The following is a 15,537-nucleotide window of genomic DNA, read 5'->3' as shown; positions in this document are numbered from 1 at the left end:
TTTTTTTTTTAATCTGTGTGCATATATACACTTTCCAAATTAAAAGTGTTTTAAAAAACACTTGCCTGAATAATGTGATAAAAATAAACAGCTGTGCTCACTATTGTGCAACCTCCTTTGCTTCCAGCCCTAGATCTGTCTGTGACTGGCCTAGAAAACAGCAAGGCCCCTGGGTCACCAGTGCACAGGGCCAGATACTCTTGACCTTGCTTGTGCAGTACTGCAAACACATGCCTGACATACCTTGGCAAGCCTGCCTGCCTCTATTACTGGTACATGAAAGTTTTGCTCCCCCAGAAAATCTCTAAATTTAGATGCTTTTCAGGATGAACTCTGAATAATCTTTGTTCCAAAGACTAGTGAGGAATTGGAGGGCTCCTTACTTTTTATTTATTAATTCAAATGCCAGAGCTGATGTTTTGTAATGCAGAACTTTTGAAGATCGCCACGTTAATGGAAAATAAAACAAATACAGGGAGTATCTACAATTTCTCCTTTACAGTTCTCATAAAAATTTCATCCTGCATCATTTTGTTTTTCACTGGAGTGTGCAAATCATTACCATATTATAGTTATATATCATAGTAATACTTTCCACATTCAAGTGAAATAAGAACAAATCGAGGGTAAAAATTCTTACCTGGTAAATTTATAAACCTGTTTAGAATTAATACAATTTAGGACTTTAGTTCTTATATAATGTCAAAATGCTGAAATGTTGCCATTGTAATTTAAGAAAAGACAATTTCACTAACGAGAGAACTTTCAGGAATGCTGAATTTACTTTAGTGAAGAAACAACTCCTGGAAATGCCATGTCTCTTTTTCTCTTTGTACAGTCAAGTATTTTTATTTATTTATTGAAAAAACTTTTAAAATTAAAGTTTATTATGTTGATGATTGTTAGTAAAGTTGCATAGACTTCAGGTGTACATTTCTGTAATATGTCATACATATATCACATTGTGTGTTCACTACCCAGAGTCAGTTCTCTTTCCATCACCATATATTTGATCCCCTTTGCCCTCATCTACCACCTCCCTCCCCCCTTACCCTCTGATAACCACTAAAATATTCTCTGTGTCTGAGTTTCTTCATTTGTTTCTTCATTTGTTTGTCTTGTTCTTTTGTTGTTTTCAGCTTTATATACCACATATCAGTGAAATCATATGGTTCTTGACTTTTTCCTGTCTGACTTATTTTGCTTACTTAGCATAATATATTTAAAAAATTTACTGGGTTATATTGACAATTAAAAATTGTATACCAGGGTTGCCAAAAAAATGTATACAAGTGGACACTTTGGTCAATGTTGCTTAAGCAGTAGTTCGCCCTAATCAGAAGTGTCTGGACTCTGATGGTAACCACTTTGAGCATTTCTTGTAATTGCAGAAGTCAAATGTGACTTGTATTCATCTTTTTTGTTATTGGTATATATTGAGTGTTACAATTTTAATGCAGTTTTCCTTTCTTAAAATGTGTATACATTTTTTGGCACCCTTTGTATATTTAAGGTGTATAATTTGATGATTTGATATATATGGACATTGTGAAATGATTACTGCAATCAAGCTAATTAACGTATCTATCATCTCAGATAGTTACTATTTTCTTCTTTTCTTTTTTTATATAGTGAGAACGCTTAAGATCTACCCTCTTTGCAGATCTCAGCTATACAATAAAATATTGTTAAATATAGTCACATTGTTGTACATTAGCTCTCTAGAACTTAATAATCTTGCAAACTTTGTACCCTTTGACCAACATCTTCTCATTTTCCCCCACCCACCTGGCAGCCACCATTTTTTTCTCTGCTTGTATAGCTCCAACTTTTTTTAGATTCCACATATAAGGAGATAATGCAGAATTTGTCTTTCTGTGTCTGGCTTACTTCACTTAGCATAATGTCCTCCAGATTCATCTATGTTGTTGCAAATGGCAGAATTTCCTTCTTTTTTTTTAAGGCTGAATAATATTTCATTGTATATTTATACCCACCAGCATATCTTTATGGAGAGTCAAGGAGGTAACTTTGGATTCTGAATGGTTTAGATCCTGACTCTGCTACCATGAACAGTGTTGACAGCAGATGGTTTATTTAACTGCTTTGATGCTCAGCTTCTTTGCCTGAAAATAGAATCTAATAATACCTTCTTATTATGAGAATTAAATGACAGCTTACAAAAGAGCATATAGACCTCAATAATTGGTAAGTATTATTCAGTCAGGACACAGCGGTATTATTCTGTCAAGATCTAATGATAAGTACTACTATGACAGAACATAACATTGCGTTGAGGGATCCCAGCAAAGGATGATTCTTCCTGTTTAACAAGGAACAACACAGGGTGATGGAACAAATACACAGAAAAGGGAGGGATTGCGGGGAGCCAGTTTCCTCATCTCTAAAAGGAGCACTGTGCCTTGCACCCATGAGGGCTTTTGCCTAACCTATTTCCAAAAGCCTGTCTTAGTTTTGGAAGTATAGGAAATCTGCCTATGTTTTGATTGAAAGGACTTCAGTGGAAAAGTTCTTTCAGTTCAAGAAGCACCCAAACAGGACATACCTGGGGACATTTAGAATTCTTCAGGAAGAAATTGGGGGAATGTAGGAGGCTACAAATGACCGGAAATCAGATTCCAGCTCTGGGAGTGAAAAGCCTTCTTGGTAGGCTAGGGAGATTTGGGAGGACACAGCTGCTTACTTTGGGATTAAACTGAACTCAGTTCTTCCACTGAACCTTTAAAACAACTTCCCCTCCAGAAGCAACACCCTCCACAAAGTTTTTCCAAGCTGGATCCCTGATGAGCACCTCCTCCCCATGCAGCCCCCACTCCTAAACTTCCTCCCTCCTAGTCACTCCACTCTTGTTCTTAACCTCAGCTTGCCCTGCTCACAACCCTTCTTGTGGGACTCCTTGCCTCTCCAAATTCAGCCCCCAGATCTTTCTATTTTTAGCTCCCAACTCAGGGACTTTTTGGAGTAAACAATCACATGCCCTAGGGAATTTATGACACTACTGGTTGGCACGCTCCCTTTTACCTTCTCATTAATAACCCCTTGCTTCTAAAAAGAAGAAACAAATAATTTTTAAAGTTTCTTTCCCCCAAATTTGAAAGTATTACTACATGCCAACTGTAGAAAACTTTAGAGAGGATAAAGAAGAAATTGGATGTCATCTTTGGTCTTCCAATCCAAAGATAGCTACTGTTAGCAATATATGTCCAATCTTTTATTTCTCATATGTATATCTATATCTATTCATACATATTTTTGCATATTTGAGTTAATACTATACATACAAAATAAGCTATTGATACATCAATAAGTGCTATGTGGCTTTCTATTTCCTTCTCTCTGATCTGTCTTGATCATCCACATTTTGGCTGTCCCGGTGACGCTGTCTTATAGCTTGGAAATAGCTTCCATCAGCATATTATTGCTAAATATTGAGATGAGTTAGGGTTTTATATACTAAAAAAAGATGTTTCTCCCCACATTTAAGGTGATTTAGGCTTATAAACTCTGCAGATGTGAATCCCAGGACAAATTATTTTTTTGATGTTTTTGGAATATTTTAGCATACAATTAGTTCTAGTGTTTCCTTACATTTTTATTTCAAATTTTGTTTTATATCCTTCCCTTTCATTTTGATTATTAAAATACTATTTATAATACCATTATTCTATCAATATGACTATTTAAATATTTCATATATACAGTAGTTCCCCCTTCTTTGTAGTTTCACTCTCTGTGGTTTTAGTTACTCATGGTCAACTATGGCTCAAAAATATTAAATGGAAAATTACAGAAATAAACAGACTATAAGTTTTAAATTGCACACTGTTCCGAGTAGTGTGCTGAAATCTCTCATCATCCTGCTCTATCCGTGGGGACATGAATTGTCCCTTTGTCTAGTGTCTCCATGCTGTGTACGCTCCCCGCCCGCTAGTCATTTAACTATCAGGGTATTTCAGTGCTTGTGTTTAAGTAACCCTTATTTTACTTAGTAATGGCCCCAAAGCACAAGAATAGTGATGCTGGTAATTTGGATTTAACAAAAAAAAAAGCTGTAAAGTGCTTCCTATAAATGGAAAGGTGAAAAATCTTGACTTAATAAGGCATTTTATCATTTCACATCATCACAAGAAGACAGGTGAGTATAGTATAATGAGATATTTTGAAAGACAGAGAGAGAGAGACCCCATTCATATAACTTTTATTACATATACAGATGGTGCCAAAAAATGTACACACATTTTAAGAAAGGAAAAAACTGTATTAAAATTGTAATATTCAACCTATATTGATAACAAAAGATGAATACAAGTCACGTGTTTTGGCACCCCCGGTATTGTTATAATTGTTCTCTTTTATTATTAGTTATTGTTGTTAATCTCTTACTGTACCTAATTTGCAAATTAAACTTTATCATAGGTATATATGTATAGGAAAAAACATAGTACATATAGAGTTCAGTATTATCCACCATTCAGATATCCACTGGGGGTCTTGGAACATATCCCCTGAAGATAAGGGGGCATTACTATTACCCAGGCAGGGGATCAAGGTCATTTGAAGTTTCAAGATGGGGGCGTGGTTACAAGCCATTCCCAGCTCACTAGCTGGTTCAGAGTGGAATCGGCCACAAGAGTAGGATATAGAGGTCTGAATTATTGGTGTAGGTGTCTCAAATTGCTCAGGAATGAAATTTGCTCTAGGTGAAAGGTTAGGCTGAATTTGCAGCCCAGAGAGGTAAAGTTTTAAAGCCCTTCAAGGCAGGGTGAGCTGGGCAGTGCTGCTGGAGACAGTTCCCTTTGCTTGACTCCTAAACATGCAAGCATTATTAAAGAACCACTGGGAGCTGAGGCACTTAAGGTCTAGTTGATGGGTGTGACTTGGCCAGAATCAGAAAACTTCTATTTGAGACAAAATTGAATGGTAACAGCAAATCTTGGTGGGAAAAAAGAGGCAGCAGCAAGTGCAGACAAAGAGCAAAAATAGGGAGCGCTTGAATTATCTGAGCAGGTTTCTATGCTGTTAACTATACTCAGGAGCCACCCAAACTCCTGCTGATATCACCACCAGAAATAAAATGTGACTCCTCCTCTGGATCGCTACCTCCACTAACATGTTGTGACCATATGTGTGCTAAGGACAGGACTGAGAGCTGATAGGAGGGTGTTGGCTGGGTGGGGGGCCAGCAGGGGCAGGAAGCAGGGAGTCAGAGTATGGTGGAAGCCAAGGCCTGGTCACCAAAGGACTTAGGCAGGAGCCCCGCAAACTGTGGGCACAAAGAGCTATCCGATCAGTAAACAAGCAGAGGGAAGCCGGGTTCTCAAAGAGATTCTGAACTAGAAGAGTGGGTAAGGCAGAAATGGAAGCTCGGGGCTGAAAGAGCACCAGGAAAGTTCTACATTTCCCTGTGAGATCACAGCCCTATCGCCTTTGTTCAGGTTTTTTAAGTGAAATTAAATTAATTTTAATTAATCAGGGATGGCTCAGGTTTTAAAATGTGAAATTAAATTAAATTAAGTCAAATGTTATAGACAGCTACACCCACAGGATGGTCTTTCTAGGTTTTCAAGGGACCAGACCCTCAGGGAAGCCCAGTGCTCACCTGTGTCCTCACTTCCTCAGAGGTCCATGACAGATGGCAGGCTGTGTCTTTGGACAGAGGGGATTCCTTTGAGCCTCAAGGATGATCTCTGGATTTTTCCTTCAGGACCTTGCCTCCCACCTCTTGGGGTAAAAACAGGGTTTAGAATTATAGAATAGATAAAAAGCAGTGTAAAGAACTGGACTAAGCCACTCATAATTCCACTTTCCAGAAGCAATCACTCTGCTTCTTTATCTGTGGAATGGGCATAATTATTATAACAGGATTGTTGTATTAGGTGAGGGAGAAGCTATTTTAACATTTTGGTATATTCTCTGCTCATCTTTTTATTAAGCATTTTAAACATGATTGCAATCACACAGTATATGTAAATTTTATCCCACCTTTTTTTCCTTAATAATATATCATGATTATTTTCATGGTCACAAATGTACTCTGTGTGTGTGTATGTGTGCGCATGCTCATGTGCGTGTTTATGTTCTTTACCTAATCATTCATTCATGGACACTAAGGATGCTATGTCTTGGCTATTGTGAATAATACTGCAAGGAATCTGGGGGTACAGATAACTCTTCAAGATAGTGACATCATTCCCCTTGGATATATAATACCCAGAAGTGGGATTGCTGGGTCACATGGTAGCTATTTTTAATTTTTGAGGACCCTCCATACTGTTTTTTATAGTGACTATACCAATTTACAGTCTACCAACAGTGTACAAGGGTTTCCTTTTCTCTACATTCTTGCTAACACTTGTTTTCTCTTGTCTTTTTTTTTTTTAATTTTTTATTTATATTTATTTTTTTTATTGGGGAAGGGGAACAGGACTTTATTAGGGAACAGTGTGTACTTCCAGGCCTTTTTTTTTTTTTTTCCAAGTCAAGTTGTTGTCCTTTCAATCTTAGTTGTGGAGGGTGTCGTACAGCTTCAAGTTGTTGTCCTTCCAGTCTTAGTTGTGGAGGGCACAGCTCAGTTCCAGGTCCAGTTGCCATTTTCTAGTTGCAGGGGGCACAGCCCACCATCCCTTGTGGGAGTTGAACCGGCAACCTTGTGGTTGAGAGGACGCACTCCAACCAACTGAGCCATCTGGGAGCTCAGCGGCAGCTCAGCTCAAGGTGCCATGTTCAATCTTAGTTGCAGGGGGTGCTGCCCACCATCCCTTGTGGGACTCGAGAAATTGAACTGGCAACCTGTGGTTGAGAGCCCACTGGCGCATGTGGGAATTGAACCGGCAGCCTTTGGAGTTAGGAGCATGGAGCTCTAACCGCCTGAGCCACCGGGCCGGCCCCTTCTCTTGTCTTTTTGATAATAGAAATTCTAACAGGTGTGAGGTGATATCTTATTGTGGTTTTGATTTGCATTTGCTTCATGATTACTGATGATGAACCTCTTGTCATGTACCTGTTGGCCATTTGTATGTCTTCTTTGGGAAAATGTCTCTTCAGGTCCTTTGCCCATTTTTAAATCAGATTTCCACCCCCTGCTGTTGAGTTGTGAGTTTCTGATATATTTTGGATATTAACCCCTTATCAGATATATGGTTTGCAAATATTTTCTCCCATAGGTTGCTTTCATATTTTTTGAATTATTTCTTTTGCTGTACAGAATATTTTTAGTTTGATTTAGTTCCACTTGTTTAGTTTTGCTTTCATTGTTTGTGCTTTTTGTGTCGTTTCCAAAAAACTGTTGCCAAGACCAATATTAAAGAGATTTTCCCTTATGTATTCTTCTAGGAGTTTTATGTATTAGGTCAGATATTAGGTGAGATATTTAAGTCTTAAATACACTTCAAGTTATTTTTGTGAATGGTGTAAGATAGGGGTCCAATTTTATTCCTTTGCATATAAACATTCAGTTTTCCCAACACCATTTTTTGAAGAGACTATCCTTTCTCCATTGAGTATTCTTGGCTTCCTTGTCAAATGTTAGTAGACTATATATGCATGGATTTATTTCTGGGCTCTTGATTCTGTTCCATTGTTCTATGTGTCTGTTTTTATGCCAGTAATGAAAATGCTGTTCTCATTACTATAGCTTTGTAATATAGTTTGAAAACAGGAAGTGTAATGCTTCCAGCTTTGTTCTTTCTCAGGATTGCTTTGTCTCCTCAGGGTCTTTTACAGTTCCATATGAATTTTAGGATTGTTTGTTCTATTTCTGTGAAAAATGCCACTGGAATTTTGATAGAGATGCATTGAATCTGTTTATTGGTTTGGGTAGCATTAACATTTTAACGATATTAATTAAATAAGCTTTCTGTCCCTTTATCCCTTTCTTCTTCTGGGACTTCATAATGCATAGAATGTTTCTTTTAATGGTGTCCCATAGTTCACGTATGCTTTATTCACTCTTTTTCTTTCTTTTTTCCTTTATTCTCCTCAGGATAATTTCAAAGGACCTGTCCTCTACTTCACAGATTCTTTCTGCTTGATCCAATCAGCTTTTGATGCTCTCTATTGTGTTTTTCATTTCATTAATTGTATTCTTTACCTTTAGAATTTCTGTTTTATCCTTTTAAATGATTTCTAGCTCTCTTTAAATTTCTCATTTTGTACATGTATTACTTTCCTGATTATGTTGAATTGTCTTTCTCTGTTTTCTTGTAGTTCACTGAGCTTCCTTAAAACAACTATTTTGAAATCACAGTTCTGAATTTCTTTGGGGTCAGTTACTGGAAAACTATTGTGCTCCTTTAGAAGTATCATGATTCCTTGATTTTTCTTGCTTCTTGAAGTCTTGCATTGCTGTCTTTGCATTTGAAGAAGAAATCACCCACTTCAGTCTTTACTGACTGGTTTTGGGAGAGAAATACCTTCTGTTAGCCTTGTTAAGGATTCCGGGGCTTTCTCACACTTTTTTCTGTGCATACACCTGCTCCACCTTTCTTTTTCCTTTCTAGCTGGGGGTGGAGGGTTGTTAAGATTGTGTGGAAACCCAGGCTTGGTACTGATAGCCTACTCTTTGCTTTCCCTAGATGGTGCTGAATGCTCCAGTTTGTTTGCTTTTTCCCAATCCTGCAGGGCCTGGCCAGCTTTCTGTTTGCGCTCACTAGCTGTCTGTAAAGGCTTACTCTTGCTGCTCTCTAGATCACACACAGGAAGCCATCCATGGGGTGGTGGTGTGGGGGGGGTGAGGTACATGGAGCATTGGGGGTGCCTCTGGGCCAGTTGGGGGATCCACAGGTGAGGCAGCCCTCGTAGCACCTGGGTGGGCTTCATGATGGAGCCCATGACACAGTTAATAGGATGTCTGGCCCTTTAATGCCTTCCAAGAGCCCTGTCTGCTGTTCTAGCAGCTACCTCCTGCCCCTGCACCCCTCCCCAAGTCGTGCAGCACTCCTCAGTGTTCTAGGTGGGTGAGGAAGGAGTGGCTCTCTTTGGCAGCGTCCCTCACAGCTGGGGAAGCTGGATGCTCACTCACACACTCTCACTTTCCCCCGTGGTAGAAATCATGGGCTGAGTAGGTCTCTCTTGGCACTGAGCTGTGCTGCCTTGGGTAGAGCTGTCACAGGTCAAGGGAAACGCTTTCCTCTGACCCTCTTCAATGTGCTTAACATCAATCTCTCTCTCTCTCTCCCCCCCCATTCCTCCCCTCTTTCTTTCTTTCTTTCTTTCTTTCTTTCTTTCTTTCTTTCTTTCTTTCTTTCTTTCTTTCGTTCTTTCGTTCTTTCGTTCTTTCGTTCTTTCGTTCTTTCGTTCTTTCTTTCTCTTTCTTTCTTCCTTTCTTGCTCCAACATTGTGCTGCAACTTTTCCAATGGACTCCTGGACTTCCACAAAGGCACTTTTGCCTATGGGTGACTGTCGGAATTAATGCTCTTGGAGGGAAGGTGGTAGAAAACTAATTTTGCTGTTTTGGTGAGGTTACTCTGTGTGTTGTGGTCAGAAACATTTTAAAAGCATTGTTCAGTCTAGGTGCTTAACACATCAAAGAAAGCAGACCCGAGAACTCAGCAAGCATAGATTGTGGAAATGTAGGGTGGTTGTTGTTGCCAGGGGTTCTCCTTACTTTAATAGCCCCCAAGGTACTCATTGCCATTTCGGAGATTGAGACTCATTGAAACTCACAAAAGCTAAAAAGAGACCCAAGACTACAAGGGTGTGTCACAGAACCAAAGGTCTAGAGAGAGACTCATGAGGCATCAGTTTGGGTGCTGGGAAGCCACTGGAATCCCAGCTGTCTCTCCCTCCTTACCTCTGTTTGTGAGGCTCCATGCTCTTTTACTGCTGTTCTCTCTGAGTGTGCTTCATTCTTTTCTTTCATTTGCTTTTCTGTCTACTCAGCCTCCAACCCATCCTCTTAAATACCCATAAAGTCCGACTAGAATGCTAATCCAATTCCAAATTTCCATGAGAGAGAACCTGATCAGCCCAGCTTGGCCAGGTGTCTAGCCTTGGACCAATCAAATGTGGCCAAAGGGTAAAATCAACAAGATCATATATTCATGGAAATATCGTCTCAGTTCTCAGAGAAGGATCCCAAAAGGAATCTCTGACAACTATATATTGTTTATATTCCTTACAAGCACTCATCATCAAGAGAAAGATCATCACAAAATAACTGATTAATTAATAACAGCCTTATTCTAAAAAAGAATGTGAGGGAACTAAATCTTAAAGTATGCATAGCTGCAGACTTTAACATAATAAGCCCTGAAAATAAATAAATTTAGTATTAAAATGCTTTACTACAAAATCATTAAAAATTTCAAGTCTTACTTGTTCTAAGTGGAAAATCTTATTCCTAGTGATTATAGTTAAGTGCGGAGATTTTAAAAAGTTAGTATTTGGCTGGTTTGTTTCTCTTTGCTTAAACACAGCCTGTATTTTAGCCAAAATTACATTTGTAAGAAAATGTGGTAAAACAAGAACAAGTAAATCAATTTGAATTTAATCAACAGAGGGAGCTGGTTTTAGATATTTAAAATATTTTGGTTAATTATAATATTTTGGTTAACGAATTGTTCAAATTTCATAAGGAAATGAAACCCAGTTGTCTGGCTTTTACCAGGTGTTTCTATATGACTGTAGATAATTGTATTTCATAGCATGGATGTTAAACGTTTTAGGCTACATATCTTGTTTTACTGTTAAATGAATAGGGGAAGTGAAATGCAGAACAAATCATTACTCTGAACAGGAAACAATAGAAAGGCAAATTAACGTTGTTCTTGACTTGGTCCTTTGTATTGTTTTTATATTTTTACTGGAAATGCTTTATAGCAATGCCCTTTTGGATCACCATTTAGTTGCTCAGTAAATACACATATGTTGTCTGATACAGCTCAAGGCCCAGCTGGGACTGAATGTTTCTTTTCCCCTGGGGAAAGACCCTGCAGCCTGAGTTAAGTTGCACATGACTTTAGGTGGCTAAGAAAGGGAACGAGCTGCTGACTTGAGGATCAGATTTTCCACCTTGGAGGAGAGGAGCTGCATACCCTAACAGACATGGGTCAATGTCCTTTTGTATGATGATAATTAGAAAATAGAATGTTAAGGAAGGAAGGGGTTAAGTAATAACAAACTTCATTAAGTTGAGCCCACTGCAGCTCTCAATGCAGCGGGGTTTAGGGGTAGGCTCAGCTTGGAAGATAAGCCAATAACTGCAAGCTAGGCTCTTGGGTAGCCTGTGCTTCTTTGTAAGGCGAAGTAAACATTTATAAGATTAGGGTCTCCTTGCGAAGAACCTCAAGAGATAAAAAGCTGGGCTTCTCTCAGCTTCTCCTGAGCAGACCTTGTCCTAGAGAGATTAGCCCTGTAAGGACAGCCATTGCTTCTTCTCCAGACAAAGAAAGACCTCAGAGATGGCTGAGTGGTTCTGTCAACAAACAACTAAGGAGGGAGTATGCAAGCAGTTGTAGTAAAACAGTGGAAGTGGCAGTGTAGAACTGGGGGCTCTTCCTTGTGTGGGCATCAGCAAGATCAGTGGAGGAGACTCTGGGAGAGGCTGTGGCTCTTACATGAGGTAGCGAGAAGATGCTTGTACCTGCAGCGTGCCCTCTGCCCTTTCTACAGCATCATTCCCATCTACGCACAAACTGGTTACAGTGCCTCTCATCTTTCAAAAAGCCTTCACTAGATTCTTCACTGCCTCCCCAACCCTCCCTCAGCTGCCAGACCATTTCTCTGCCTCTGTTCCCAGAAAAATATCTCAAAAGCTTTTGAGATGCCTCCAATTCTTCACCCCTCTTAAGCCCATAATTTATCTTTAGGATGCTTTTGGCATTAAATAACAGAAAACGCTGCATCAACTGTGTAAAATAAAATGGGGATTTAAGAGTTTAAATAACAATCCCACAGGTAGAGTGGGCTCCAGGCTCTGCTTTGTGGCAATTCTCTTGGTCCTGCCCTTCTCTTTGGTGTTGGCTTTATCCTCAGGCTGGTACCAAGATGTTTTCCACAGAATTAGGTGTCACAGCAGAAATGATAACTGCCAGTGGAAGAAGAGGAGCAGTCTTCTTCATGTGTCATTTTTTAAGAAAAAAGAAATGCTCTACAGAAATCCTCTAAAGAAATCCTCCAACTGACTTCCCCGCACATCTTGTCCAGAATTGTATCACATGCCCATTCCTAAATGAATCATTGCCAGAGGAAAGTAGATTATAGTGGTTGGCTTGGAGCAGTCAAGATTTACACGGCCATAGGGGTTTTGCTTGCAAGGAAGAAGAGGAGAACAGACTCTCAGGAGGTATCTAATAGGTCAATTTAATTTTTGTTCCCAACACTACACTGAAATGGAACTGCACAAGGCACCAAATGCAGTGTAGATTTCTTTGTCTTCATCTTACTCTATTTGTTTAGCAATATTTGACTGCTTGGGTACACTCTGGCTTCTGCAACATCACATTCTCCTGATTTTACTTTTCCCTCTGGTTGCTCTTTCTTGGTTTTCTGGGTACACAGGATGGTAAAACAGGACTCATCCCATTTTGTCTTCAGCTTTGTCTTCACAACACAATCAGAGCAAATAACTCCCACTTTTCAAAGTGAGGAATGAGACAATGAGCCCGCACTTGCAAAGAAGGCAGCTAAGAGTAGGTTTTATGTCCCTTCGTTGATTAAAACACCTCCAGCTTATAAAAGAGGTTGAAGAGACCAAAGTGCATAGGAAATTGGAGAGAAAATTACCTACGAGAGATCTGCAATGTAAGTTCTCCACCACAGTAGGGAAGCAGTGGGGGTGCTTGTTCTTTCATGCAAGTTTAGAGGAAGTGGCTTTGCTGGGAGCACTTGAAAAGTGGGGCACAGAGGACTGAAGTCTGACGGTGGCTGGCTAGCTCCTCTGAGGGCAGGGTAAAGAGATGATGCTATTGGCTTTGGCCGCTCTTCCAGAGTTTGGGCAATTGATGCTTGAATGCTTCCCATGGACCTGATGTAGCAGTACACACAGAGAGAGCAGGCATGGGGTTTTCTTAGAGCCTGCCCAAGAAGGCTGCTTGGAGACAAATAAACAAACCACAGACAAACCTTGCAGACATACCATGAGATTCTGAGGTGGTGAGGAAAGAATTTTAAGTGACCAGCTCTAGGAGACGCATGTACTTACAGTGAGGAACTGCCATTGCAAGATTTCCTGAGATGGTGAAGTCTCTGAAACAAACCATAAAATAGTTCCATGAGAGAAATAATAAGCTCTATACATCTGCCAATCCCAGGTAGCTTTGTTCAGTTCATAACTAGACTAGTCAAGTAAGATCTTTTCTGTCCCGTACTTTTCCTCCCTCCCCACTCTGCTTCAACTCTGGAGGAACCAGAAACAGCCTAGTGAGGGGGAAAGAAGACTGCATATTTTAGGTGAGAGAAATAAACAGGCAACCATATCCTCCGCTCCCATGAGTGGCAGCCAGGTTGGAGCATGCCCAAAATGAGGAAGGGAGAAGCTTAATTCTTCATGAATTTGAAAGTTTTATTGTCACTCTGGACCATTTATAATACATATTGAAATGATGAGTCTCGCTCATCATTTTCTCTCTCTCTCTCTCTCTCTCTCTCTCTCTGACTCTCTCTCTCATCCAAAGATTACTGGATGGCTTTTTATTACTTGAGAGTTTCTAGAAAAGTCTCAAAATTGCCTTGGATTTTTTTTAAGGAGTAGAGAACAAACAGTTACACTGAGGGGATGGTATGAACAGGTAGTGAAGAAAAAGAATAAAATGGTTTTCTGATTATGACAAGTGCTCCCTCTTGCTCAATGTATCTTTAAGACTGGCTTTTTCCTCTTCTATCTAATCTCTAAATGAGAATTATCTCTCCTGGGTCTTATCCCCTTCTTTGCCTACATTTTCTTGATATGCTATCCCTTTGCATTTTATGGCTTTGATCGACCTTACTTGTATGCTGATAACTTTCAAACGTGTATCTGTAGCCCAAATATTCTCTCAGAGCCCCAGAATCATGAGTCCAATTGGTACTGGCAACTCTACTTGTTGCATCTAATAGACATCTTGACGTGCCCCAAATTTCCCTGTCCTGTCTCCACCATCCATTTTCCCCCAGTTCTTTCCCATAATAATAAAGAGCATCACCTTTCAACTGGTTTCTTAAATCCAAAATCTAGGAGTCATTTTGAATTTTCCCTTTTCCTTATCTTCTACTTCCAGTCCATAACCAAGTCTTGTTGGTTCCATGTGAAGAATATATCCCAAATCCATCCACTTCTCTCCGTCCCTACTGGTCTCGGCTACTCCAAGGCACCATCGACTTCTGGCCTTTTGCCAGGCCCTCTTATCTGGTCTTCCTTCATCCACCCTTTCTCTGTTTAGTCTGTTTTCTATATCACTAGAGTGAATTTTAAACATTTTAATCTAATAGTGTCACTGCTCTGTTTAAATACTCTATTATTTTCCTATTTTATATAAAATAAAATTCAACTCCTAACTGTGCCTACAAGAGTCCCTGTCTTCCTTGTTAAGTTCATATTGACCACTCTCTCTTTTTAAAAAAATATTTTTATTAAAATTTAGCTAACATACCATATTATATTAGTTTCAGGAGTATACCATAGTTATTCAACACTTGTATACCTAAAGAAGTGATCACCATGATAAGTCCAGCAACCATCTGACACTGTACCACGCTATCACAATATTATTAACTATATTCCTTATGCTGCATGTTACATCCCATGACTTATTTGTTCTAAACCTGGAAATTTGGACCACTTATTGCCTTTCATTTCCCCCCCTTCTTTTTTAATTTTTCAATTACTGTTGACATTCAACATTATTTTATATTAATTTCATATATATAGCATAGTGGTTAGACATTTGTATAATTCAAGAAGTGTTCCCTCTAACTAGTTTGGTACCCACCTGGGACTATTAATAGAAATTACCATATTATTGATTATATTCCCTATGCTTTACTTTACATCCCATTGACTATTTTGTAACTTCCAATTTGTATTTGTTAATCCCTTTATATTTTTCTCCCTGCCCCCAACCCACCTCCCATCTATCACCTTGATAGATCTAGTTCTTATCTGACACCATACCTAGTTATTACAATATTATTGACTATATTCCTTATACTTCACCCTACATCCCCATGATGTAACAACCAATTTGTACTTCTTAGTCCTTTCCCCCTTTTCATTCACCCCAACCCCCTCTCCCATCTGGCAACCATCAAAATGTTCTCTATATCTATTTGTTTCTGTTTGTTTATTTTGTTCTTTAGGTTTCACTTATAAGAGAAATCTTATGACATTTATCTTTCACTGTCTGACTTACTACACTCAGCACAATACCCTCTAGGTCCTTCCATGTTCTCACAAATGGAAAGATTTCATTCTTTCTAATGGCCGAGTAATATTCCATTGTATATATGTACCACCTCTTCTTTATCTATTCATCCACTGATGGATGCGCAGGTTGCCCCTTATTTTGGCCATTGTAAATAATGCTGCAGTGAATGTATGG

This window comes from Rhinolophus sinicus, chromosome 17 (assembly GCF_057876585.1).
Source record: "Rhinolophus sinicus isolate RSI-liver-muscle chromosome 17, RSI-T2T, whole genome shotgun sequence".
NCBI classification, from domain to species: Eukaryota; Metazoa; Chordata; class Mammalia; order Chiroptera; family Rhinolophidae; genus Rhinolophus; species Rhinolophus sinicus.
The sequence above is the reverse complement of the archived record's forward strand: the minus strand, read 5'-3'. Positions refer to the sequence as shown.